The sequence below is a fragment of the Pleurodeles waltl genome, chromosome 11 (assembly GCF_031143425.1).
Source record: "Pleurodeles waltl isolate 20211129_DDA chromosome 11, aPleWal1.hap1.20221129, whole genome shotgun sequence".
NCBI lineage: Eukaryota > Metazoa > Chordata > Amphibia > Caudata > Salamandridae > Pleurodeles > Pleurodeles waltl.
Window position 1 is genome coordinate 896,215,044 of NC_090450.1, and position 26,554 is coordinate 896,241,597.

The 26,554-nt window shown below is 43.0% G+C and overlaps 1 protein-coding gene across 3 annotated transcripts in view; it reads right to left on the reverse strand.

The window, feature by feature from the left end:
- Positions 1 to 26,554, reverse strand: part of RPH3A (rabphilin 3A) — a 756,965-nt gene that overhangs the window by 688,788 nt on the left and 41,623 nt on the right. Inside the window, exon 1 of one of the 3 annotated variants that reach the window (XM_069214806.1) lies at positions 8,605 to 8,706. The exons of the other annotated variants lie outside the window; for them this stretch is intronic. The gene's annotated coding sequence lies outside the window, so the exon portion shown is untranslated. Of the gene's footprint in view, positions 1 to 8,604; positions 8,707 to 26,554 lie in introns of those variants that run through there. 3 annotated transcript variants of the gene reach the window in all.

The following is a 26,554-nucleotide window of genomic DNA, read 5'->3' on the forward strand; positions in this document are numbered from 1 at the left end:
TTAGAGTTCAGCGAGGGAAGCTTAGTTCTAGTGGATGCTCCCATTTAAAGCTCCTAAGCCAAGGGAGATGTAGTTTGAGTACCACACATTTCTACCATTGTTAAGACCGTATTACTAAAATGAGGCAATTCCACACCACATCAGCAGAGGGGAAACCAGGCTTTTTTCTAGTTCCGCAAGTCTCAGGCCCCTGGAACCTTCTGCTTGGCTTTTAGTCCACAGTGTGCCATTCGCAGTGGTGCTGGTGCACTTAATTTTATCATATCATTATCTTAAAAAAAACAGCTCTTGTTAAGTACGCTCACATAAATGCAGGAAAAAAGGTGGGTGTTAGAAATGGGGTGTTTGGTTGGCAGTCAGGTTACCCCCTGCCCAAGCAAGGATCCTAGTCAGGGTAAGTCACACACAATCCAAATTATCCTGTGCCCACCCTCTGGTAGCTTGGCACTGAGCAGTCAGGCTTAACTTAAAAGGCAATGTGTAAAGTATTTGTGCAATAAATCATGCAAAACCACCATATAGCACCACAAAAATACACCACACAGTGTTTAGAAAAATATATAATATTTATCTGGTTAAATGCAGGTCAAAATGATCAAAGATGCAACAAGTAAATGTAGAGATATCCCTGAAAAGTGATAAAGTGTTGTAAGTCTTTTAAAAGCAAACAAAGTCTCTTTCAAGCACAAAGTACCTGGTTCGAGTGAAAAATCTCCGCAAAGGGCTGCAGAGGAGGAGAAGTGTGGAAGCAAAGGGGTGTGCGTCGATTTCTCGGGCCGCACACGGCGATGCGTCATTTAGTTTCCACGCAGGGACGGCTGTGTGTCGATTTCTGGCGCTCGGTCGTGGATCCTCTTCGGGTTGTGGGGTTTTCAGACACCCCGGGGACGGTGCGGGGATTTCCTGCACTGGCAGGATGAAGTCACAGGAGCTGCGTCAATCCGGTGGGCGTTGCATAGAATTTTCTATTGCACAGCAGGTGCTGCGTCGATTCATCTCTGGAAGTCGGGATGCGTCATTCCGCCTCGATCCAATGGGCCGTGCATCGAATTTCTGGTTGCTACGCTGGCGCTGCGTCAATCTTCTTGTTGCAAAGTCAGGCTGCATCGTTCAAGTTCAGAGTGCAGTGAAATTTTCACTGCGGTGCAGGCTGTGCGTCGTTTCTGGCAGGCTGTGCGTTAGATTTCACTGCATAAGGAGTCCTTCTTGAAGAGATGAAGTCTTTTTGGTCCTGAGACTTCAGGGAACAGGAGGCAAGCTCTATCCAAGCCCTTGGAGAGCACTTCTTCACCTCAGCCAGAGAACAGCAAGGCAGCAGGGCAACAGCAAGGCAGCAGTCCTTAACAGAAAGCAGTCAGGTGAGGCCTTGGGACAGCCAAGCAGTTCTTCGTGGCAGGATGCAGGTTCTGGTTACAAGTTTCTTCTCCAGGAAGTGTCTGCATTGGAAGGGGCAGAGGCCTTGTCTATATACCCAAATGTGCCTTTGAAGTTGGGGAGACTTCAAAGAGTGGCTTAGAAGTGCACCAGGTCCTCTTTCAGTTCAATCCTGTCTGCCAGGGTCCCAGTACGGGGTGTGGCAGTCCTTTGTGTGAGAGCAGGCCCTCCACCCTCTCATCCCAGCCCAGTCGCAGAATGGGCCAAAGCTTAAGGGAAAAGACCACAGACCCAGAGTGGGAATGTGTGTCCAAGGGAAAATGGGGAAGAGAGAAATTAAGGATAAAAGAGGCACAGTCAGTAATAAGACGTTGTTTATTACTTGAGTATGTGGCCACACTCAGGGTGCTTCATTGGTCCCAAAGATAATTCACACCTATCTTCTAGAGTTTCACCGGTTGAGCATCCTGTACAACACCCCGTATGCATAATAAAATGTGCCACTTATTTTGCTTTCTACTCTAGAAAGATTTTTGTTTACTTGGAGTTGAAGTTTCCGTTTCCCAGAAGGAAGTGTCCATCTGGAGTTATATGGTTTGATTTTTTCCCCCCCAAAGTTAGCTATGCCTTCTTTGCCACTGAATAAAATGTAGAGACATTTGAACCTTATATGCTGTAAGCAAATGAAGTGAAATATGAAATACATCTGAGGTTCTGGATTAGTAATTTGTGAGTGGGTGCCCGATCAACCTAATGGTACAGTTTCTTGCTAAGTTAAAACACAGATCCAATGGAAAAAGGTGGCTCAGCTGCTGACAACGATAGCATACGTAGCAGTTTTTACATCACAGAAAGCTGTGCTGAGCATCTAGGCCACACCTAAGCAATATTAAATAAAAGCTAGATACAGAAATTACATTTCTGATTGAAATTCCCAAAATAATTTAGAATGAAGGATGTATATTCAATAAAACAAATTAGGCAAATTTGTAAATATCAGAATAAAGTAACTGTAATTTGAACGTGTAAAGTTTTTAGTTTGTTCAAAACTCACCAAAAAAATATAATGGGTCAATTAGGTCAACCACAATAGAGTTTGGCTGATAAAATGTAATGGATTATCAAGGTCTAAATTTTTCACTTTGTAATAAGAAATGTTTGTGGTTCTGAAAGTTCTCCCAGGCCTCAGACTGTCTGCTACTTCTCAGCATTTCCATAACAGCCTCAAACTTCAAAAAAGCTTGAAAAAGCTCAGAGCAGGCAAAACCAGGATATCTTGACTTCCACAATCATCTTTTGCGGTGAGCCCTGGCATACTGTCCCAGTCCTCTGGATGTCAAAATAATCCCAACTTTTGAGAGGCACTGCAAAATTTCTTTCCAGTCTCATCAAATGCTCCCAAACAGTAGTGGGATGTTTCTAAGGCTGAGGCCAGCTGTGAAATGAAAGAAATGTCTTGAACCCCCACCCACTGAAGTTTCTGGAATTTTCTACCTTCTTGCCCTGGTCCCAGGATGTCTGGAGTCACTAAACACTAGTGTGAAGTTCTTTGTGTGTGAGCTGAGGCAGTGTCTTTGAAGTGCAAGTGGAGACGTGTGCAGCTCTGCCCCACCAGTTCCTGCCAGGATGGCTCATCCTGCCAACACCCAGTCCCCCTTTTGTGTGGCAGTCTGGGAGGAATACACAAAGGTCCTCTGTGTCTATTCATGTGAGCCACGAACAGGCTGCAGGCACCAAATGGTAAGGACAAAAAACGGCAAATTTCTAAAAGTAAACAAACACAAATGATAGACGGAATGCAGAACCAATCAAACATTCACCCCCAGTCACAGATCTGGGTTTAATCCATCAGTTCCTTTGCTCACCATACCACCCCAGTTTGGACCCAGCCATATGCAAATCAGTCATGACACTGTTCTCCTATGGGGACAGTCCAGCCTGAACTGCCAGGCCAGGTCCTCCCTGGAGCCAGGCTAGCTTGAATCCAGTGGCATAGTGAGCTCGGGACCCACATATGGGCATACCAGGCGCACTTAGGGCAACAAAAGCAAACAAACATGAATGATGGATGGAATGCAGAACCAACCAAACATTCACCCCCAGTCACAGATTTAGGTTTAATTCTTTAATTATTTTGCTCACCATGCCACCCCAGTTTGGACCCAGCTTTATGCAAATCAGCGTTAACCCTGTTTCCCATGGGAACATTCCAGCCTGAACTGCCAGGCCAGGTCCTCCCTGGACCGGAAGCAAGCATCAATCAATCAATCATAGCATTTGTAAAGCGCACTACTCACCCGTGAGGGTCTCAAGGTGCGGGGGTTGCTGCTACTGCTCGAATCGAAAAGCCAGGTCTTGAGGTGTCTCCTCAAGGTTAGAAGGTCCTGTGTCTGTCACAGGTGGATAGGAAGGGTGTTCCACATCTTGGCGGTGAGGTGGGAGAACGATCTGTCACCGGCGGTAGTTCTATGGATGCGTGGAACAGTGGCGAGGGCAAGGTCAGTGGAGCGAAGCTGGCGGGTTGGGGTGTAGGAGGTGAGTCGTCTGTTGAGGTATTCTGGTCTGGTATTCTGGCCCAGTGTTGTGCAGTGCAAACAAACACAAATGATGGATGGAATGCAGAACCAATCAAACATTCACCCCTAGTCACAGATCTGGGTTTAATACATCAAATTCTTTTGCTCACCGTGCCACCCCAGTTTGGGCCCAGCCATTTGCAAATCAGTCTTGACCCTGTTCCCCATGGGAACAGTCCAGCCTGTGACTGGGGGTTAATTTTTGATTTGCTCTGCATCCCGTCCATCATCTGTTGTTTTTGCATTTGTCCCCCCAGAATGTGAAAGACGTGACGTCCCGTGCTTGCTATGTCACCAGATTCAAGCTAGCCTGGCTGATGATGGGTGATACCTTGAAACTGGTCTCAGGATGCTTGTGTCTGGTCCAGGGAGGACCTAGCCTGGCAGTTCGAGTTGGACTGTTCCCATGGGCAACAGGGTCAAGATTGATTTGCATATGGCTGGGTCCAAACTGGAATGTCATGGCAGGGAAAAAAACTGATGGATTAAACCCAGATCTGTGACTGGGGGTGAATGTTTGATTTGCTCTGACTTCTGTCCATCATCTGTTGTTTTTTCATTTGTCAACCCCAAGTGGGAAGGGTATGCCCAGATGTGGGTCCCGTGCTTGCTATGCCACCGGATTCAATCTAGCTGGATGATGAAGGGTGATACGCTGAAACCAGTCCCAGGATGCTTGTTTCTGGTCCAGGGAGGACCTGGCCTCGCAGTTCAGCTGGACTGTTCCCATGGGGAACAGGGTCAACACTGATTTGCATATGGCTGGGTCCAAACTGGAATGTCATGGCAGGCAAAAAAACTGATGGATTAAACCCAGATCTGTGACTGGGGGAGAATGGTTGATTTGCTCTGCATGCTGTCCATCATCTGTTGTTTATGCAATTTCTAAAAGTGGGGCATTTTAAGAATAGTGACTTAAATTCGATGTTACCATTAAACAAGATTTTAAATTACAATTCTTTAGACACCAAACATGAAATGTCTAACTGCTCCCAAACAAAATGTATCACTTATTATATGTCATAAGGTAACCCTAATGTTATTCTTTGAGAGGGTGTAGGCCATGCAGTAGTCAAAAATGAATTTGTGAGTTTTTCACCACAAGGACATCTAAAACTTAAAAGTGGACGTCCTATTTTTTTTTTTTAAATACAATGTACCCTGTCCCATGGGCTGTTGACGGCCTACCTTAAAGATGACATATGTAATAAAAAGGGAGTTTTAGGCCTGGCAATAAGTGTATTTTGCCTAGTCAAATTGGCAGTGTAAAACTACATATAGGCTCTAAGGGCAGGCCTGAGACATATTAAGGGGCTACTTAAGTGGATGACACAATAAGTGTTGCAGGTCCAATAGTAGCATTTTATTTCCAGCTTATTGTTACATTTAGTACCACTTTATTAGGGACTTATAAGTACATTAACAATGCCAATCAAGTGTAAGCCAATTAGCAGTGGTAAATTGCACAGAGTCCGAATGCCAACAAAAACAATTCAGCAAAACACGAAGGGAGAGGGACATAGTTTGGGGGAAGCCCACCGTAAAGCTGACAAGCCTAACAACTCTGCACGCCTAATGTAGTAATTGTGTATAATTGTAACAAATCAAATTCAAAAATTGAAGCTAAGGGCCCAAGTCACAAAAAATTGCCTGGGAAATAAATGTGTCTTACATCTGAAAATTCAGATCACTGTCAGACCTACACACGCAGTAAAGATTCAACTACTCACAAATAAGGCTTTAAGACTAGGGCCCAGAGTTACCTATTAACACCAGGTGATCAGAGAATGGATTCCTGTAACTTAATTTACGAGTTATCTAGTTCCGCTTAAGACCAGGTGATCAGAGAACTTATTCTCGGGAATTAATTTACATGTTATCTTGTTCACTACAATTCACCCAGTTGGAGTAAAGGTCTAGGTTACAATAGCGTGTAGATGCAAACACTAGACTGCAATATGATGTCCCTTATGACATGTAGTCGTCTTAATTGTGTATCATAACTCAGAAAACGCACGAAATAGCTACAATAAATGGGCAGATGAACAAATCAATTCACAGTAGTATGCTTTCCCACACAGCTCACTCTTCATATTTTTCTACTTTCATTCCATTGTTTTGGTGATTTAGTTCAGTATTGTACAGATATATACAATACAATATAGAGGCATTGATCAGAATCTCCAATGGTGTTTTTAATTCCAGGGCACGCTTCAGTGAATTGGAAGAGTAATGACAAAAATCGAGTCTCCTCTGGACAATAATGCATTTTCATTTATGAAATGTATTAACACATGTTGTGGCTTGCATTTGGCTGCAGTGTTTCAGCAGCAAAATCCCAAATCGTTTCCAATGTTGTCTTTAGAGGATGCCTGTAAATTATATTTTCAGTTAGGTCTTCAGAGGCTGTGTCTAATTTGTATCTGTATTTATTTAATTGTTTGCATTGCGCCAACCGGTGGCGCTAGGGAATATTACAATAGTTGCACTTTTCATCAGATTTACTTTTTCAGAGTATAGTCATATGATTAATCAAAAGTGCAGCAATATCTGTTTTGGCAAAGGACCCAGGATTTTGTGTGTGGGGGTGGAAGGGAGTGAAACAGGAGGTGAGACCTTCATCTTTACCAGATGACTTCGTTTTAATAGGGAGAACAAAATGAAGTCCTGGCTTCTCTCTTACAAATCACTGCAGCCCAGATAATGCCCTGGATCCATGCAAGAATAGCTTCTGCGGTCTAGGTTTTTTCCCTTTGCATTCTGGGACATGTAGTCTTGTGTATTCCATTATTAAAGCAGAACTACTAAGTCATAGAAAGCAAAGGTACAATGGTCTGGAGCAGCTAGCCATGAATGGAACTGGGAAACGTACTTTTTATATTATCTAGAATATGTTTGTTATATTTCTTCTGGTTCCACTGAAATAAACCACGACTGCAGAATACATTAGGTTTGGACTGGAAAGTGATATTGCCTGATGACATGTCCTCTGTGTTAATCGTACCCAGGGCAAGTAGGGATTCATAGAACAGAAGTCAAACAGTATTACAAACAAGAGTACGCATACAGCATCATGGTATTCTACTCAAATGCCTTCACTGTTTCCCTTTAGATTCAGCCATGTGAGTGTAAAGAGTGCATGTGACAGACTTTGCATTATATTGCTCAGATTTTACCAGGACAATGCATGAGTAGCTCCATGCTTTGTATTTTGGTGTTTGCAGTCTTGGTTATCACATTGGTGTGTTATATTGATTTGTATAGCGCACTAATCACACCAAAAGGTATCCACGGGCTTGGGCAAGGTGTGTAGATGTGTGGTCCCAAGGGGCTTATATGAAGAGCCAGATCTTCAGCTTCTTGCGGAACTCAAGAATTGAGAAGGAGGCTCTGGTGTGTTGAGGGAGGTTGTTCCATTTCTTAGGTGCAATGAAGGAGAGTGAGCAACCTACAGTTTCGCTTTAGATATGGTGAGTGTGTGCGAGTAAGAGTGGAGCAGATCGTAGGTCCCTGGTGGGTTGGTGAAAGTGTATGCAGCTGTTCAGTAACTATGGTCCTGTGAGCGCTTTGTAGATGTGCATGAGAAGTTTGAATTGGCTGTGCTTGTGAATGGGGAGCCATTGAGGCTTCCTGAGGTGTGGTGTGATGTGAGTGGGGCATGGGAGGTCCAGTACGAGTCTTGCGGCTGTAGTTAGTATGGTATGGGGACTGTGTAGGAGATATTTGCAGATTTCAGTTTAGAGAGTGTTGTCGTAGTCCAGCCTACTTGTAATGAGTACTTGTGCGACGGTTCGTATGGTGTTCCGAGGAACCATTTGAAGATCAATTAAATCAAAACACCTGTAGAACAAGTCCAAAAATGCAAAGTACAAACCTGGACTTAATGAGCTACTCAAGCATGGACTTAAGAAACTTGAGATCTCTGTTTGTTGGGATCTGTAAGGTTGATCCTTGTTTCCCTTACATTTGGATGTCTGCAAGAGAACCCTTCTATACACAAAATTACAATTTAAGTTCACATGTTATGCAAATATTTGCAATCAGGCAACGTTGCTGGCCTACATGCATGATCTTTCATCAATAAGAGGTCTCACAATTCCCGGTTCCATGTATGAGTAGCTCATCCTCTCCAGGTTCTGTTTCGTTCCATAGTAAAGATTTGTAGTCCTGTTTAACTCATCATAAAACAAGGACTACAATTCCCAGAAAATACTTTGAATGGATAGGCTTCTCATGCATGGAACCGGGACGCGTGAGAGCTGTACATTAAGAGCTCTAAAATGTCCCAGTTGCATGTGTGATTAGATCATCCAGTGCGGGTTTTTTTGTTTTTGCTTTTCACGTTCGGATTTGTAATCCTCTAAAATACTAAGTCCCAAAATTCAAATAAAAATCCTGGTGTATATACTCTATCCAGTCACAGAGATGTGAAACCAGTGTAATCTTTTCAGTACAAGTTAAAAAAATCGTAATATACAATTTTAAGTATAGAAGCATACCGTCCCTATTGTTTTATTTTAATAACGATAGATTCTCAAGTATGTAAAACGTTACACTGCAGAACCACAGGCTGGGTAAGTATCATTCTCACATCTTTGCAGAAAAACAAATGGTGTAAAAAGGTCTCTGGAGAGCCTTCACATGGACGACTTACCGGTTCTTCTGGTTTTCTTCCACCACCTCGCTTAAAGGTAGGCTGTCCAGTTACAGACTGTTGTTGACAATCTTATGCAGCCTACCTGGGAAAGGCAGATAGCAGGAGGGCGAGCAAATGGTTCCATGTAAAGAGAATGCCTCACGTCGTGTCCGGGTCTTTCCTTTGACTAATCATTGTCATTAGGTGTGCAAGTTCAATGGTTTCCATTAAGGAGAGCCACACCCCCCAATCTTTGAAAATGGCAGCTCAGACGGGACTGCAAATAGGGCTGTGCCTGACACCGAAACATCTGGTCACCTTGATCAGTAAAATAATGAGGACAGGGGGGACAGACGAGGCACTAACAATGCGGATACTAAATGAGTCCATGTTATAAATTGCGTAATATTCCCGTGCTGGGATTTTCTTTTACAAATCATGGCTTTCGAGCTAGTCTGTACAAATCACTCGGGGCACGATCAGGACTACAACTTCCAGAATGCACCCGGTTGATAATGAAAGCCCCTAACTAGAAAACCGTGTCCCTAATGCGATGGAGTAAAGCTGGATATTGTCAGATGATTATTGCATAAAGATACAATAGTATTTATGCTGCTCAAAGGAAGTGACGCAGGAGTGAGGCAGAAGGAAAATTTTGCAAATTGAGGATTACATTAACGTGCATCCATGAGGACGAATTTCCGTAAATTGTAATTTTCAACCAACTTCATTAAGCGTCATTTAGACTTCTACTGATAATGAGACGACTGAAACAAAAAGCCCTGGCATGCTAAGTGCTGTTCCCTGAAAACACAGATCTTTCTGAAAACTACACAAGTCACGTGGGCCAAAGGACAGATACTAAAGAGGATTTAAAGCAAGGGCTCCAACACCAATCACAGCTAGAAACAGAAGACATGACCTTTCTGTGGAAGGTTGTTAATTAAAGGCCTCACTTATTAAATACATTGTCGCCAAGTGCAGCATTTAGGGGGTTAAATGATTCGGAACATCACTAGCGCGGTGGTACACGAGAACATCTATGCAAAGCAATTTTAAGAATCTCATGGCTCAAAGACAGCCCTGGCAGCAGGTTACAAATACGAATATACCGGGAGCATTGAAAGGGCTCAGTGTGCGTTCTTTCCTGTAAACGTTTCCCTACAACAAAGATGTGCACATTCAATTGGACAAATCAGCGCCACTATCGTGTAGATCAATGTCATTTCCCAACAGCCAATAAAACAGTACTAACCTGCCTTAAAAGGCCTTCTCCTGAAAACAGGTATGTAGACTACCCTTCAAGACCATGATGCAACAATCAACTACACATTACTATTCACCACAGATGAACTGTGATGAAAACTCTGTGTAGAAAGCAGTTCTATAAATCAAGGTCCTTCTCAACAACCATTGATGTAGAAAGCTCAAGTGTTTCCATGCGTGACTAGCTCATTCAATTCATAAAGCTTTATTCGGCACATATAAATGACCATAAAAGCATGAACAAGGAAAAAAGAAAAGACAACAGTACATATTTACAAAGACATTGCAATTAAAACTTACAATTATTAATTATTGTTAATGGCTCATTGAATAATACATATGGTCACTCATAAATATATAAAATGAATAATAAAATACATTAGAAACTCATACTTTTCCTGGAATTGATGCACTGATTTAAAAAGGTGGCAGTATAAAAACAAATATCTGCCGATTGTAGATTAAAAATTAAAGCCATGGCATGTTTAACTGTACGTGTTCCGTATTTAACAAACAGAGGTTTCAAAAATACTATACGAAAACATGTATACAGTTTACAGAACAGCAGAAGGTGCACAGTGCTCTGTGTAGATACATTATCGCACCTACATGGCCCAATCGGGTGTTTCTTAATGTTTGGATGGGCTACTAAACAATGTGCCATCCCAAATCTTAGTCTGGTTAGCACAAATTTATGAGAATTCCTAGTCACCATAGTTAGGTAAGATGGAAAACCATCCATTAGATTGTATCTATTATAGAAAATGACGGAGGACAATGATCCGGCTATGGTTGCTCGTTTCCTTTCTGCATAAGTTAGAAATATACTTTTCATTTCTGATTTGGAGATCGTGGTTGCTGCACTAGGATTATTTAAAATATTCAGATTAAAAATGTCTGAAAAACAGACAACAACATATTTAACCCAGGGAATATCTCGATATTTATCCAAACGTAGGCAATCCTCAACAATAGTCCTGTTAAGTAGCTTCTCATCGCCAAGCCAAAAAGACCGCCAGATCATCAATGGTTTAAGTGATATCAGATCAGTTAAATAATTAATGGCTAATTTGCGATGGCTTAATTCAGTTGAGGCAGAGATGGGCAAAGACAGGAGCTTTTTAAAAAACATATTTTCCTCCAACTGTAAGTTGTAGGTACAGCTATAACCCCATACTCCTGCCCCATACAGAGCAATAGTCACACATCTAGCTTGGTAAATCTTGAGCATATCCCTGGTTCGACGATCCCCAACTTTTGCAGCAAATCTATAAATACCATAAGCATTTTTTGCCATTTTATTCCGGATGTTATTAAATTCATTATTCCATTTCCTGTCGTTAGAGAAGGTAATACCTAGGTAACAAAATTTATCCACCTGTTGCACCTTTTCGCCGTCTATAAAAAAGGCATTTAACGTTTTGGCTTTAGCTCCGCAGGTCATGGTATACTAGCTCATTCATTCCAGGTTTTTCTTTGCATTCTGGTATTTGTAGTCCAGATTTTTTAAGTCGATAACCATGACTGCAGGTCCCAGAATATTATGATTGTACGATCGGAGGAACACTACAAAGACCAGAATGCAAAGAGAAATATGGTCCATGTGAGCTATTCGTTCATTGATCTAGGAATATTGCAATCCCTGCACAGTTCTACTTCATTTACCATCGCCAAGTATTACAGAGGTCCAAAGTTGTTCCATACCAGGATCTCATGTGTTGCAATTCCATGAGTTGCTTCCAAACTGCTCAGATTTCTTTTGATAATTACTCTGTTCCTATCATGATCTGGAATTCGAAAAAGCTCTGCTAATGCATGATGGTCCTTGTAGTGCAATTCTGTTAATACTGGGCATTGAATCCACTTCAGTGTCTCACATGGTCCTGCTGATTTACGCTTGTACTGCTATGACTTCTAACTGGGTATTGACGCTAGTTTGAACTGCCTTGATTCTGCGGCTTGAAACACCAAGGCAAAGCTATAAGTGTCCATTTGAGGGCAGCTAAATTCCAGTCACTGCCCTGGAGACTGCAGTTATCTTGACTCATTTGGAGAGTTTACCCTCCCTCTTTTGCAATTGGCTACATTCTATTAGAGAATCAAGAATTCGGCAAAGCCCGACTCAATGATTTTATGCCAATCAACAACATTCAATCCAGGACACATACCAATAAAACCCTAATGATGTGACTGCTATTGAGTGCTGTGACTACCATGCAAAGTCTATGCTGCTGCATTAATTACGAACAAACTTCCTTAAGTTGAAAGACACAGGAGAAATAAGTGAGTATTTAAATAGAGGATATCAAACACTTCACCATATGTTGTTCTTTCTACAGGGCTCCGAAACTTGGAAATAAAGAACGTTACGAATCTAGTGACCACCACTAACGTTTTACAGTCATTCTAAAGAGTTGCTACATTTTCAACCCAATAAAATATAAATGAAGCAATCGCTGTGAATAGCAGTATAAAGGTTGTAATCCTGATTTATAGTATCATGCAGAAAGACAAGCAAATTGTAGAGTACGCCCAACACTTGGACAACTGTAGAGAGGCTATGACAATGTAACAGGCCTCAGCTGCCCTTGTTGCCAGCATGAAAATGTAACAGGCAGGGCTGGCTGTAGCGCTTGCGGCGCACAGTGCAAGTCTTTTTTGGCACCCTCCCAATCACCCCTTATCCATGGAATTCCCTCACTACCGCCCTCTAACAGTGCCCTTCGTCTCTCCATCATCCAGTTATCACATACAGATCATTTGTTTTATAGCGCGACTCATACCAGTGTTGGATGTCAAAGCACTTTGCTTCACACACATATTAGACAGAGACAATGAGTCATATATGTGTAAATCAGTCTACAGAAAATGTTACATAAAAAGATGAGGATTACAAGGTCTAGGATCACTTGTCACCCGCACTAGTAAGCAGTATATTTTGAGTGTTTGGTCCGGACAAGGACAAACTCGGGATTTAAAACGTGTCACTGTTGTTGAGGGTGGCGTTACTAATAGGAATGCACTGCTACTAAAATAAATTCTTTTTAGCAGGATAGTGAGAGACGGGGAAAAAAAATTACGTTCTAACCTATAAATACTGTTTCCATGCACCTTTTTGATGACAGATCATAGGTCACTGTGCTGTATTAGAATTGGAACTTATTAACTGCAAGAAACAAAAGGATCACTGTGACATAAGCAGTAACCCACTGAGCTATCTACATTAAATACAGTTTTGTGATCTGCATGGTACATGTTACTTGCAGCAGGCATATGACCATCTGCATTACTTTATAACGAGTCAAAACAGCCAGTAGACAAAACCCCATTTCTCTCCAGGAGAAACATTAATTACCAGCGTTATCTTAACATTTTTATTGTTGCCTTAAAACTGCTGGACACACACAAGCAACTCTGCAGCAGGTGCGTTTAAACCTATAAGCTATTTCAAACCACACCCTTTCACAAGGAGCACATCCTCAGACAAAGTAGTTCCCTTCAGAGCCAGGGACTACAATGGCTCTCTTGCTTTTAGAAACTAAAAAATATTTTTGCTTTTAGCAATTTTTTACATTGGCAAGGACCCAGCAGCTCCCCAAAAATTAAGTTTTACAAAGCTGCTTTGACAAAAAAGAACAAGCATTGACAAAGTCAAATGGTTGGCAGCCAACACTAGACCTAATAGCTATGCCAGTGCCTGTTAAATATTGGGGCTTAGATGTTTAGCGTTCTAGTTTTTTTTTTAACTGATTATTAAGCACAGTTACCAGTGGACTATTGTGGCAACTTTCAATTTTGTGGCCAGTTCGTTAGCTCTCCCTATTATTGGGGTCATCCTCTACACCCAACGAGTGGACCTTTTGTGCCTAAAGATCCCTATCTGCTTGGATCCAATGTAGAAATAGCTGGGATTACAAGAGGGAGCCATGCTTTTTAGCTCACTTGGCACAAATCTCTACTTCAAAATTGGGGTTTGTTTCTGAAAAACAAAATATCAATGGCCCTGGCACAAAGCAAATTTTCTCCCTCCGTGTCAGCGCTTTCCTTTTAGCACAGATTATTGTTTTGCTTTAGTGATTGAATAATGTCATCTCCATGTGCTTTTGGTTCTATCAATTAGGTGACATTATTTCACTTCTGACTATATGTCAAAAATGTTTTGTTTCACAAACATCATAGGCCTTTCTTTCCAGTCCATAATGTAACATAATATGCACTTTTGTCTATTTGTGTTCTACAGATAGGGAACCATAAGAGAGCTCACTGCTTTTTTTATTCCACAGTACTTACACATAGGTGGTTTGCTCTCGCCTGAGGTGTTTACTTGATACATCTACCTCAAATCTATTATATTCACCCAAAGTATGACAATATTTCCTTCTTTTTGATCTGCAGCGTGACTCATATATTACCAGCAATCATTTCTATTCAATATGCACTGTTCTGAAAAAGGCATTATTTGTACCATAAGTCTGACTTAGGGACAGCTTTAGCTACTTGTGAGCCTTGTGTTTGTGTTTGGAAGCATTCATTATATATATATATATGTTCACTTAAAAAAACAGCGGTTAAAGGGTCACTAGAGTTAGGTTCTCAATGTGCTTGCATAAAACCATAGAAATTCAGCAGTTATAGGTAGAGTTATTTCAAGTAACTATAACTCGCGCTCTAAGGTAAATATAATTCACACCCCTGCCATGGACAGTTTTATCTTCATTTATTTGACTGCTAATGTTTCATTTATATTTTCAATTATGTTATAGAAGTTGTCATGAGTGCTGTATATTCTGGGGTATTTAGCAGTGCATGGCGAGTCTGCGAGTTATAGTTACCTTAGGGCACAAGTTATAGTTGCTTGAAATAACTCTGACTATAACTGCTAAATTTCTATTGTTTTGTGCAAGTCAATTCAGAACTAACTATAACAACCTTGTAACCTTTGTTTTTTTCAGTGACCAACCCCTTATAAAAACCCAACCCTGTGCCACGCAACACCTTTGGCCGTGCATGGCATGGGTTGGCCTCAGGGCCTGGACTGCGGCAAGGCCCTGCGGACAAGCATCTATAACCACCCAACCCCATGTCACACACAGCTCAAAGTGTCTGCCCTCTGGCCATGCTGTATGATCAACCCCGTTTAAGCTCCAAACCCCTTGCCATGCACAGCAAAAGGGGTTTGGAGCTTAAAGGGAGCACCATTAAATACATATATATATATATATATATATATATGTATATATATATATTTAGGCGGCTACACGCCCCCTCCTGGGTCACAGGGACTACCACCTCCCCTGGGCTGCGTAATAAAATAACTTAGGGTTGGGGCCGCACAAACCACTCCCAGTCCTGGGGACCTCCACCTCCCTGGAACAACAGTAAACAAAATATACTGGGGGGCTGCAAGCCTCCCAGTGCCCTGTGGATCACCACCTCCCCGGGGCTTCTTATGAAATAAATTGGGGGGCCTCCACAGAACACCCTCATGTTTCAGGGATGGCCACCTCCCTGGGACAGCATTTAAAAAATATATGGGGGGACCGTGTGGAACCCGGGCATTGGGGACCACCACATCCCTTGGGGTACATTTTATAATTATGTGAGGGGGCACGGACTCCCTAGGCCCCAAGGACCACCACCTCCCCAGGGCTGCTATTAAAAATATTTATAAGGTGGGCCACAAGGACCCTCCCAGGCCCTGGAGCCACCTCCTCCCGGGGGCCAAATATTTTTTCTAAGAGGGAATGCTGCCCCCTCCCTAGGTTGATTACCGTCATGGAGACCCAATCCCCTGGGGCCCAGCAATATTTGCAAGGGTGAAAAGGGCACCCATAATAGCCTTTGAGGACTGCTGTGGTAGTCTCAAGCCCCCCCCCCCAGTCCCTGCGGGCTCCTGACTCCCTGCTTGCAGGAGCAATGTTTTTATCTGTTTCCATGCATGCATGTTAGCATGCAGGGAAATAGATAAAATCTCGACTTTCAAACAGCTCCCGCTTTCAGAATGTTTGCACCCAGCAATAGCAAACAGACACCTTCTGAGGGTGGGCACCTCGGGAGGTAGCAGGAGCCGGCCCTAGGTGGCGGCAATCCTCAAGGCCATCCATGGCTCCACAAGTGGGGCTGCGTGGACCCTGTCATCTTTAGAATTTAGCCCCGCCCCCGGGAAGATGGTGGTCTCTGGGGTTCGAGGGGGCCACCTACATTAATTTTAATATATTTGCCCTAAGGAGGCTGCAGTCCCAGGGGCCTGGGGTGGACTGTGCAGTCCCCCTGCACACAATTTTAGAGATTGCCCCAGAGAGGTGTCAGTAACTCCTTGGAAGGGGGCCCTGTGGCCACCCTCCTTTTTTTTACCCCCCACCACCTTCGGGACCTGTCCCACACTGGGACAAAGTAAAGGAAAAGCCCCTCTACATTACATTTGATTAGAAGCCCCACGGAGGTGGCAGTCCCTGGGTTTGAGGGGGGCTGGGCAGGCCCTCCGCATTGTATTTACTTAAAGCCCCAGGAGGTGGTGGTCCCCGGGGCTGCGGGGGACTATACAGCCCCCCTGCATTACATTTGCTTAGATGCCCCAGGGAGGTGGCAATACCCAGAGCTGCAGGGGGGGCTAGGCAGCCCCCATGCATTCAATTACTTTGATGTCCTGGGGAGGTGGCGGTCCCCGAAACTGCAGGGGGGCTGGGCGCCCCCCTTCTTTCAAAATGTCAATGCCCCCAGGAACTGGCCCACCATGGGGGCTTCTTAAAAACAAGCACAGCAGCCTGCACTTGCTTTGTTTAAAAACATTTTCCCCTCGTATTTGCAACGTTGTTGTGAAATCATGGCAATTTTTTTAAAGTGCTTTTTATACCTCCCCAGGTTTCTAAAGATCTCAAAATGAGATCTGATTGGCTGCCTCTACCTCAACCAGGAAATGATAGCAGCCATCTTAGGACTTGGACTGAGTCCTGAGTCCCCCCAAAAAGTTAAATTAAAGACATAGGGGTCAGGACAGGGATACCATGACCCTCTGGGATTGGTGGTGGGGTTCCAAAGTGATCCTATCTGGACACAAAAACATTTTTTTATTTTTGCTGCAAGCTTGCAAAGTCCATGGCAAAATGAAAAAAAAGCACAGGTTTCCGTGAATTGTAAAATAAACCCCCAGGTGGGCCAGGGCTGGGGGGGGAGCACCTTTAAGTTAAGGGGCAGAGAGGCATGTGGCCCCCCTCCCCAAGCCTCCAGGAGGCCGCAGGGACCCCATTCCGTGGGGCTGGTAACTATATTAAAGGGGAGGGGGTCGTGCGCCCCCCCTCCCTGAGCCATCCACTGGCACCAGGGACCCCATCCCCCAGGGCCAGCTCAGTGATGGTGTCCCGGGGTCCACAAAGCTGCTCCCGCCCAGTGAGTGAACAAATCATTTCCCTGGCCGCACTGTTGGGCAGGGAAATGCTTTTTATTGCTTTAACCTCACAGGAGCAAAAGAAAACTGCTCCCGCTGGGTTGGAGCCATGCCACTTCCACTATGAGTGCAAGCAGAGGAGCTGATAGGGCTTAGCCTTCCCAAGGATGCACACAGCCCCAATGATGGATGTGCCGTGAGAAGCCCTGGGTGGGCACAAGAGCACCATACAAAAACAAAAAAGTAAGAAAAAGTTGTGGTTCCCTTCTGGTGGACACCTGGGCATAGCACTTAAAAAAAAAAAAAGAAAATGCAGTTGTGGTCACATGGGCCTGGGGCATCACCCTCCCCATGGCCCCCAAAAATAATTATTGGTCTGAAGTGCTCCAGGTGGGCATGGGGGGCACCATTTAATAGAAAACAAAGTGTAACAGTTGCGGTGAGCCCCAGGGGGGCAGTGGGCATGTCGCTTTATCTAAACACATACCGGTTCCTGCAGGGAGCCAGCGGGATCCCTCCGTGACCTCTTCTAAAAAAAAAAACAATGGGTGTCCTTGGTGGGACCAGGACACACACAAACAAAATAAAAACAAAAATAGCCACAGCTGCTCATTTATTATTTACTGCCCCTTCAAGGACCACCCTATGATGTCCTGGAAAGGCTATTTAGCTATATTTTGTTTAGTGATGTCCCTAGACGGAGCAGGGGTATTGCAACATTATCTTTTAATGTTGCAGGAGGGCTGTTGGGACTTCTGCAGCCACCAGCGACACTAGAAATAAGGGTAAGTCTCTTGGGTAATTGAAACTATGATCCAAAGGCTGGATCTTCTGCTTTACATCTGGGATTGCTGTGCTACCTAGTGGCTGATTGGAGTTTATGTGATACAGTATATCCCATAAACTACAATGACTGTATGTGTTTGTTTTTATTTTTAATAATTTCTGGGATGTAAAATGTTCAAAAGAAAAAGCAAGCGATTTGTTAATGAAAAAAATAATATAGTTAGGACTACTTATTTTTACAAATTCTACCCCAAAAATATTATAATAATAACTATGCAAAAAGAATCACAAACATTTAATTTAATAAATCTTTATTAAATATATTTAAGTAATCAATAATGATGAATGTATTATGTGTATTATTGAAATATACATTTGATGAAAATAATTGCCCATTTTTGGGGAAAAATGATAGATCTGCTTTAAATATAGGGTGTTGGGTGGGGAGAAGGGGGGGTTGGCCACTGGACCTGGCTCTCAGCCAGGTCCTGTGGGCAAACCACCCACTGGAAGCAGAGGGTTGGCTTTACATATTATTTTAATGAAAACACTAGTCACTGAAAAACCAAAGGTCAAAGTAACGTGATAGTTAAGTGAAAACATGATGTTTCAAACTTTAAAGACCAAAGAAATTCACCAGTTGTAGTTATCTCAAGTAGTTATAACTTGTGCTCTAAGGTAACTATATCTCACGTCCACACTATGCACTGATAAATACCCCACATATTACATCACTCAACATTTGCAGTAAAATTATTGATGAGAAAACTGTGCATGGCAGGGGATCGAGGCATAAGTGCTTTAGAGCAGTGGTTCCCAACCTGTGGTCCGGGGACCCCTGGGGGTCCACAAAGCCTCCTCTGGGGGTCCGTGGCTGCTGAGAAAATGTAATAATATTAACAGATTAGGGCCCCGGCTTTCAGGAATGATTCATTGGGTGGTCCCTAGTTCCAGTAACGATTCACTGGGGGTCCCCAGATTCCAGTCCTGATGAAGTGGGGGTCCACAGAAGTCAAAAGGTTGGGAACCACTGCTTTAGAGCATGAAATAATGTAGCCCAAGTAATAATACCAGCTGTAAACGTCTTAGCATATGTGGACTGAAGGTCAAAGACGAAACGTTGCTGCTATTGCATTTTTATGTTGATGAGATGGTGAGATGGTGAGGACCTACATGCAAGGAGTCTGTTGTGTCTGCATTTCCTTTTAGATTCCTGTTAGTGGCATGGACCTGGAGATAGAAGGGCACTTAGGCATTGAGGAAAATCAGTCATTTAGGTGTTGAGTCATCCTTGGGAGTGTTATTCTACTGATGCCCAGTATTGGGAAAACAGACATGAGTATGTTGCTGACATAATTGTCAACGGCGTTAAAGAGGTTGAGACGGGGGAGGATGGAGGACGGATGTTTGTAATGGGTATAGGTGGCGAGATCTGAGTTATGAGTGAGTACGGTCTCTGTAAAGTGCATCAGGGGACGCTGGATTGCAGGGGTTGCAGAAGATGTTGGTAGCAAGGTAGTGATTAATTGAGGCTTTTGTTCGTTTGTGGAAGCAGGAGTGGGGCAGTTGCGGCAGGAGCACTATAGGTGTATATCTAACAAAGTGGAGAGCAGTTCAATATGTCAGATAATACAAGAGTGTAAGTCACGAGAAGCTACTAGCTCTCCACAGCAAGACGTTAATGCATGATGAATTTGCTGGCAGAAAAAGAATGTGTGTGACCTATGTTGGCCTCATATCTATACCCATGCCAACAATAACTAAGAATTCCCTTATGCTAAAATAAGGCTACTATGCGGTCATTGGTCATAGCGTCCATGATGCACAGGGGTTAAACTGGGGTGAAGCCTGTTGATAGCAACATTCTCGCGACATACACAGACGTTCACTCCACTAGCTCGACCTGGCTTTTGTATTGTCTCATTATTCCATCGTAATGTTGCCTTTTTCAGAGAACCAGATCTACGTCAACCACTCACCAGCCCTATCATTTAAGTATATAACACTCTCTTAAATTCTGTGACGTTAAGGGAAAGTTCCCACCATGGAATCCTATCATTATATTATCAGGTTCTCAGTGACGGAAGTGACATCTCTGGGATCCTTTATCCAACAAGCTCGCTCTGCTTTCGTGTTCTTAATACACCCCTCTGTAGCTTCGCAAACTGAAGGTGGCACAGCATGTCCGTGACTACCGGCTTCCCAGGGAAGCCTAATTAAGTGTTGACAGGTCTAAAACCTGCAGCTTTGCGGACTGCGAACTGCACTCTTCTGATGGCGGCAGAGGCAGCCTTGTGCATTATTAAAGCATGTCTGTGCTGTGCGAGGAGCCTGTGGTTGTAGCCAGAGCGGCAGGAGCGGAGCATTCAACATTAGTGCTGTTCTTGCTGCAGTATTCTGTGGCGAAGGGAGAATTAAGGGTACAGAGGGAAAAGCTGCATAAACTATAAATAATATGACATTAGGGATTTGCAGGCTAAGGGCACGATTCACAAAGAAAATTGGATATGTACTCCCATAGGGACCAAACTCAATTTTGTAGGGAATGTCTAATTTTCGTAGAATTCACAAACACTTTAAAGAGACCTTCTTGACAAGCTCTGGCTGTTGCAGCATTCCTGGAGTACTCATCTGTAAACATTTATGCGCCTGGAAACGTAGAGTGTGTATGTCTTCTGAACAGCAAAGGTATGCATTAGAGTCTTAACCTTTTGACTTCTGTGGACCCCCAATGAATCACTTCTACAATCCGGGTACCCGTCTAAGCAATTACAGTGATCTGAACGTCAGAACAATACCCAGAAATACAGAAACAAGTCTACATCAAACAAACGCACACATTATGGAATAATTAGTTTACAAATAGGAAATCGTGTTTTTAATGGGAAGATTGGAGCTTTTCGAAATGTAGTTTTATTTCTGAAAGCTGAAGCAATATGCCAGACTCTGGAATATAACTTTTAAACTTCCAGTTTTCAATGTTGTTTTTTTATGTACATGTAGTTCATTAATTTGCTAATATTATTTAATAATAAACTGTTGCTGACACTCTAGGTTGGAGCTGTGGACTGTAAATGGTCCAGGGACCACAGGTTAAGAACCACTGCATTCGAGTGCTTCTACTTGGAACACTCCTCCTATATGATCATTGACTTTGGGGGTGTTTATGTCGAATTTCTGACCCTGAAAACAGATTTGCACCCTTCTGAGTAGCAAAGAAGATAGAGTGATATGCTCCCGCACATTAAACGCCTACACTACCACCCTGCATAAAATATGCATTTTATGAGTTCAGGGAGACGCCCATTTAAGAAGAGCATTTAAAGTAAGGCTCGCGAATCCATGAGTGACATTCTATTTGCTTATTTATATGCTTGGAGTCTTGCTTTAGTACGGCATAGTGCTAACCAGTATACAAGTGACAGAGGCGGCCACTAGTCTATTTAAAATATTCCAGGTTTGGACTTGGAATGCTACCCAATTAAAATAAGTGTCTTTCAGGATGCCCACAACACCTTAGGCATAGCAAACAAGTTCATGCACACTGCTTTAATTGAGGGAGTTAGCAAAAAATCCATAAAGACAACATCTTCATCCCAACACAAGTTTCCTAATATGGCCAGGACATTACAGTCTCTTACCACTTTTTTAGGTCTGGCTAGATACAGTTTTAATCATGCAGAGCTAATAGAACCAGAGAACAAGATTAGTCAGTGAGACTCATGGGCTGTGAGTCTGAGATTCTTGGTGTATCTACTAAATATGGTTCACTGAGTGGTTACAATATGAGTGTTTTGGTGGTTGGCAAGTCGGGCATTGTATAGAGTCTTCTAAAGTGTGCCTAGTAAGCCTAGACAGTACTCTGAAAGTGCAGAGTTTTTTTAATGGCCTGAAATTTAACAAAGTATTAAAGACTCCTTGTTTCGTAGAAAATTAGATAGTGAAAAATTGGCAATAGATCAGTGAGATGAGCACATGCAAAAGAAATTGTGTCACCTGCAGACTATAAACTCCATTTCCCACGGAAAAGCTCAAGCAGTTGTCTATCTGCTGCAGTAGTCTGTTTACAGCCTGCAGGTTGCCGGTTCCACTCTCAGTAAGATAAGTTAGTGACCTACTGGACTCCAGCAGGGAAGGGGGGTGATGCGTATGTGTTTATTTTATCTGCAACGAGTATGCACATTTGTGGGTCTGTACTCACTGCTCTACTAGAACCACACTACACTCAGCTGAAGAGGCCCAAATAGGCTGAAACTGCTCTGGGATTGCTTGTGTCCAGTATTGGACAGTAACATTGCAAAAGAGGCCCAGGTAAAAAAACTACCACCGGATGGACAGGAAAAGGATTTTCCTGTTAGAAAAACCCTCACCCACCAGGGTTACCCCACCATCATTGGGTTTCTTCCCATTCCGCTATGGAGCAGGGCATGCAACGACCTACGGGATACGTGGGAGCACTGATGGAGTCTTGTCAATGTGAATCACAGGAGGGATAGGAGTGGTGGGGTCTTGGGTGAGTTAAAATACCTGTCTCCTAGTAATTCCAATGATTTAATAGATCTCTTGGAGGTGGTATGATTAAAAAAGGGGCTGCAGAAGTGGGGGATGTAATGTAACTGACTTCCTAGTCTACATGTTTCGGACCCTTAGCCCTAGGCTCCTCTTCAGGACCAAGGTGAACTCACTGCTGCCACTCCTTGTTTGACTACCTCTAATGAAAGCATAAATAATACATGTTCTGTAATATGGTGCAATTCACCTTACTATTGTGGTGTCATAAGATGATACCTATCGTTTAATGTGTCTGTCATTGATACTCAGTAGTATTTGGATTCTCATATCATAGCTCCTCTGGGAGGGGGGTTGCTTGTAGTCACACTTTCCTCAAAGCGACACTCCTGCTCTGTACCTAATGTTCACCTCCTCGGGGTTTGAAACTGTATTGGACAGGACAGGCCTGGCAGTTCAGGCTGAACTATTCCTACTGAAGCAGGATAAAGGCTGACTCTCACATGGCTGGTTCGTTTCTAAGGTGGCAGGGGCAGCCCCTTCACAAGAGCTGAGGAGCATTGCCCGCTACAAAAACGCCCCCAGAACCGAAAAATAAAATGGTAAGAAACTTTATTAGCATTTTTTTTCAGCATCCCACCATGAACCATGTCACATTGGGTGGGGCAATTTCTGCCGAGTGGCAGCAGGGAGCTGTGCACTTGTCTAAAGTGTGCATGTCCCTTTGGGCAGCCGTCTTGCAACAGCCAGCCTGATATGCACACTTTAAACTTCTGTAACCCAGCTGTCTTAAGACAGCTGGGCTAGAGAAAGCACAGGCCTCCAGGGCTCATTTGAGCGCTGAGAGAGGCCGCTCCACCACTCCTGACACTTCTTTCATGCTGATTACCAGCATGAAAGCAGTATCAGGATTTGCTTGTGCAGTCTCCTGGGTCCCACCTGGTGTTGGAGCCAGGAGAGGAGAAACAACTTGAGGAGAGGAGGACTTCTTAAGGTAAGTGCCAGTTTTTTTTTACTTTATTATTATTGTGACGCCCCTCTCACCCCTCACCCCCATCCCGTTGTAAATACAAGCCAGCCACATTTGTAAGGTGGCATGGGGGCAAAAAACTATGAAAAAAAGCACTGCCCCCAGTAACTATCAATAGAAGAGACTAATTAAAATAGTCCACCAATCACTTGTTTTTTGTCCTTTGCATTTAATCATTAGGAGTATATCGAACTATAATGTGGTTGAGTGGTTTGGATGAAATCATTTGACAAAAATGAGAGTAGGCAAGAGAGTGTAATGGGATTTTGCAATGGTATTAGACAGAGTATTGTACATTTTATCTTTACATTATATATATTCATAATTTGAAAACATGGACATAAAGCCATTGCCTACAGTCCCATAAATGTTGACCACATGATGTCCAGAATTCCAGGATTAGAACCGAGGTCTGCAGGTTCCAAGATCAGAACGAGTATTTGAAAATGTTTTTTTCATTGAGAGATAGGAGGCAGTAGACTGTGCATATTACATGTTCCATTGCTCTGGACTCTAACAAGAGAAAACAAATTCCAAAATTCAGAATAGAATTTAAAAAAAACACGCAAGTGATATGTATACACATTGGCACGCATAAGGGTCAGACTGTCATCACAGTCTTGCTAAAGAGGGACAGCTGGGAAGGATGAACAGATTTATGGTGGTTCGGAGCACATTCTGGATATCCAGCTATTAAGAAATACAATACAGAATGGGATGAAGTTTAGAGATGTTGCCCCTCTCCTTCCAGCCCGCCTAAAGAAATCCTGCTGATCAGGATACTGGTGCCATTTATTCTCCTCCCACTAACCACACATTTATGTGTGTGTCTGTGAGGTTCCCTCTGAGTAGCTGATGAAAAATACAATAAACAAACACAATTTCTCTAATTTTTGTAGAGTCTAAATCCATACGTGTACACGTTAAGAATTCTGATTGTTTATTTGCTCCGTTTGCTTCCCTAGATGGGTCCTCTGCGTGGTTGGGGGACAAGGATGGGTCAGGAAAGGACATTCAATGGCCCAGAGGAACATGCGTTTTTGCGGTCAATTGATGCTGATCCCACGGAAGACCCAACACAATCATTCCCCAGCTGACTCTGAGGCACCAGACCCATTTACCAACCTAAAAATGCATTTATTATAAGACGTAACACCTCACATACCTCCTGAAGCTATGCCCCAGAGTACAATCTACATAGAGAATGGAAGGTAAAAAGGTGAGTTGTTTTCAAGTTCTTGGATATTGAGTCATTTGCATTTTGATCAGCTCACTTCCAGCAGCCATAGGTTGCCTGAAACTGTCATTCACGATGTATGGTGTTTCATCGTTGTACTGGCATATGGCAGTTTTATTAGTGTAGTAGTTAGATGGACCCAGAAGGGGATCTATCTACCCTTTTTTACATTTTGGCTTCCATTTAAATGTATCGATGAGGAAGAGGGATTCATTGCAGTGGAGGCACTTTCATCCACTTTATGAAATAACCTGAGTCAACTTACAGTGGGCGGTGGCTGGAGCATTGCTTAATGCAGGAAAGGTGAAGTTGCTGTGGCTGAAAACGATGCTGTGTACAGCACTGACACCAAACATGAAGAATGGCACACAGCGCAGAGATTGTTGGTTCTTACTTGTCTTATATTTCCATGAGGCACATCATAGTCCTTACTCTTTTCAGCATCTATGTTTGTTTATCTCTATACTCTGCATCTCCCTATTCTGCCCACTGCTTTCATTCCTAAACTTCTCTAGTATAAGCAAAGACCATCTTCAATATTGGTGACCTTCCCTACACTCTGCGTCAGGGTGAAAGTCAGAGAGTGTGGTTGTGTGGACATAAAGAATGTAATCAAGTGCAGGTGATAGTTGTCAGTGGCATTGTGTGGCTGGTGAATGCCCTGTGCCTCACGTGATCATGGGCTTCCTGCAGCAGACTGCAGCAGTGGATGATTGGCACTCTGGTACTCCCTTCCAGCTCATTGCTGATGCGGAGAGACAGCAGCACAAAAACTTCTACATTGGCGCCGGAGATTCACATAAGGCATAGGGGTATTTGCACATTATCATTATAAGTGGTGTCAAGGAGAGACCGAAGTGAGTTCACGCACCATTATAACCATTTAGAAGTGGTCATTGCACATGTTTCTACTGCCATCATAAGTATATCAAGTTATCATTCTCATCAACAGTGCTCTAATGCCATCCTCTTGCTTTGTGTTTAGCATTCCATCACGATGGATGGGCAATGAGATGCCCATTTAGTGAAGTACAGGTGAAAATGATCTCCTTCTTGAAATATTAGCTAGAGTGTTGTATAACACAAAAAATGTGCAAGTTGTAGGCATGGCTGAATTAGGCTGCTGATCTATCCTCTGTACCCACCCCAGCGCCTCGGTGCAATACTGCCCCACAGCCTATTCTACGCGATGTTCTATTCTGCCTCTTTTGCAAGTTCCTCCCCAAGTTCCTATTCAGATCTACCTCACCCCCAGTAGGGCAGGTTTCCAGATGACTCTTTGTCACTAAGGATACAAATACTCTCTAATCCAGTGGTTTAGTTTAATTTTTATTGTGATGAGTATCAAGGATTCAGCTACCAGAATGTGGAAGACTGCTCAATAAAAGCCCATAACAGGAGCATTACATTTTGGTGAAATGGAGCATTTGATAATCTTATTCTAGAGTGCCCAGACATCAAAGTTAATGTGCTATGTACTGTACAAGTATCCTGACAGCTGCTCAAAAAAGCAAATTTAAAAATCTGGTTCATTCAAATGAGGTCAGATTAACATGTTCAGCTGCCTCACTCATCTCCTTTCTCTGTTTGTGATGCGGTGAGCCAGGAGGCCACACCAAAATCATTGGAATACTACCTGACATATATATATAAATAAATATATATATATATATATATATATATATATATATATATATATATATATATACACATACCTGCCTCTGAGCCAATGTATGAGACCAACGATGAGCTCCAG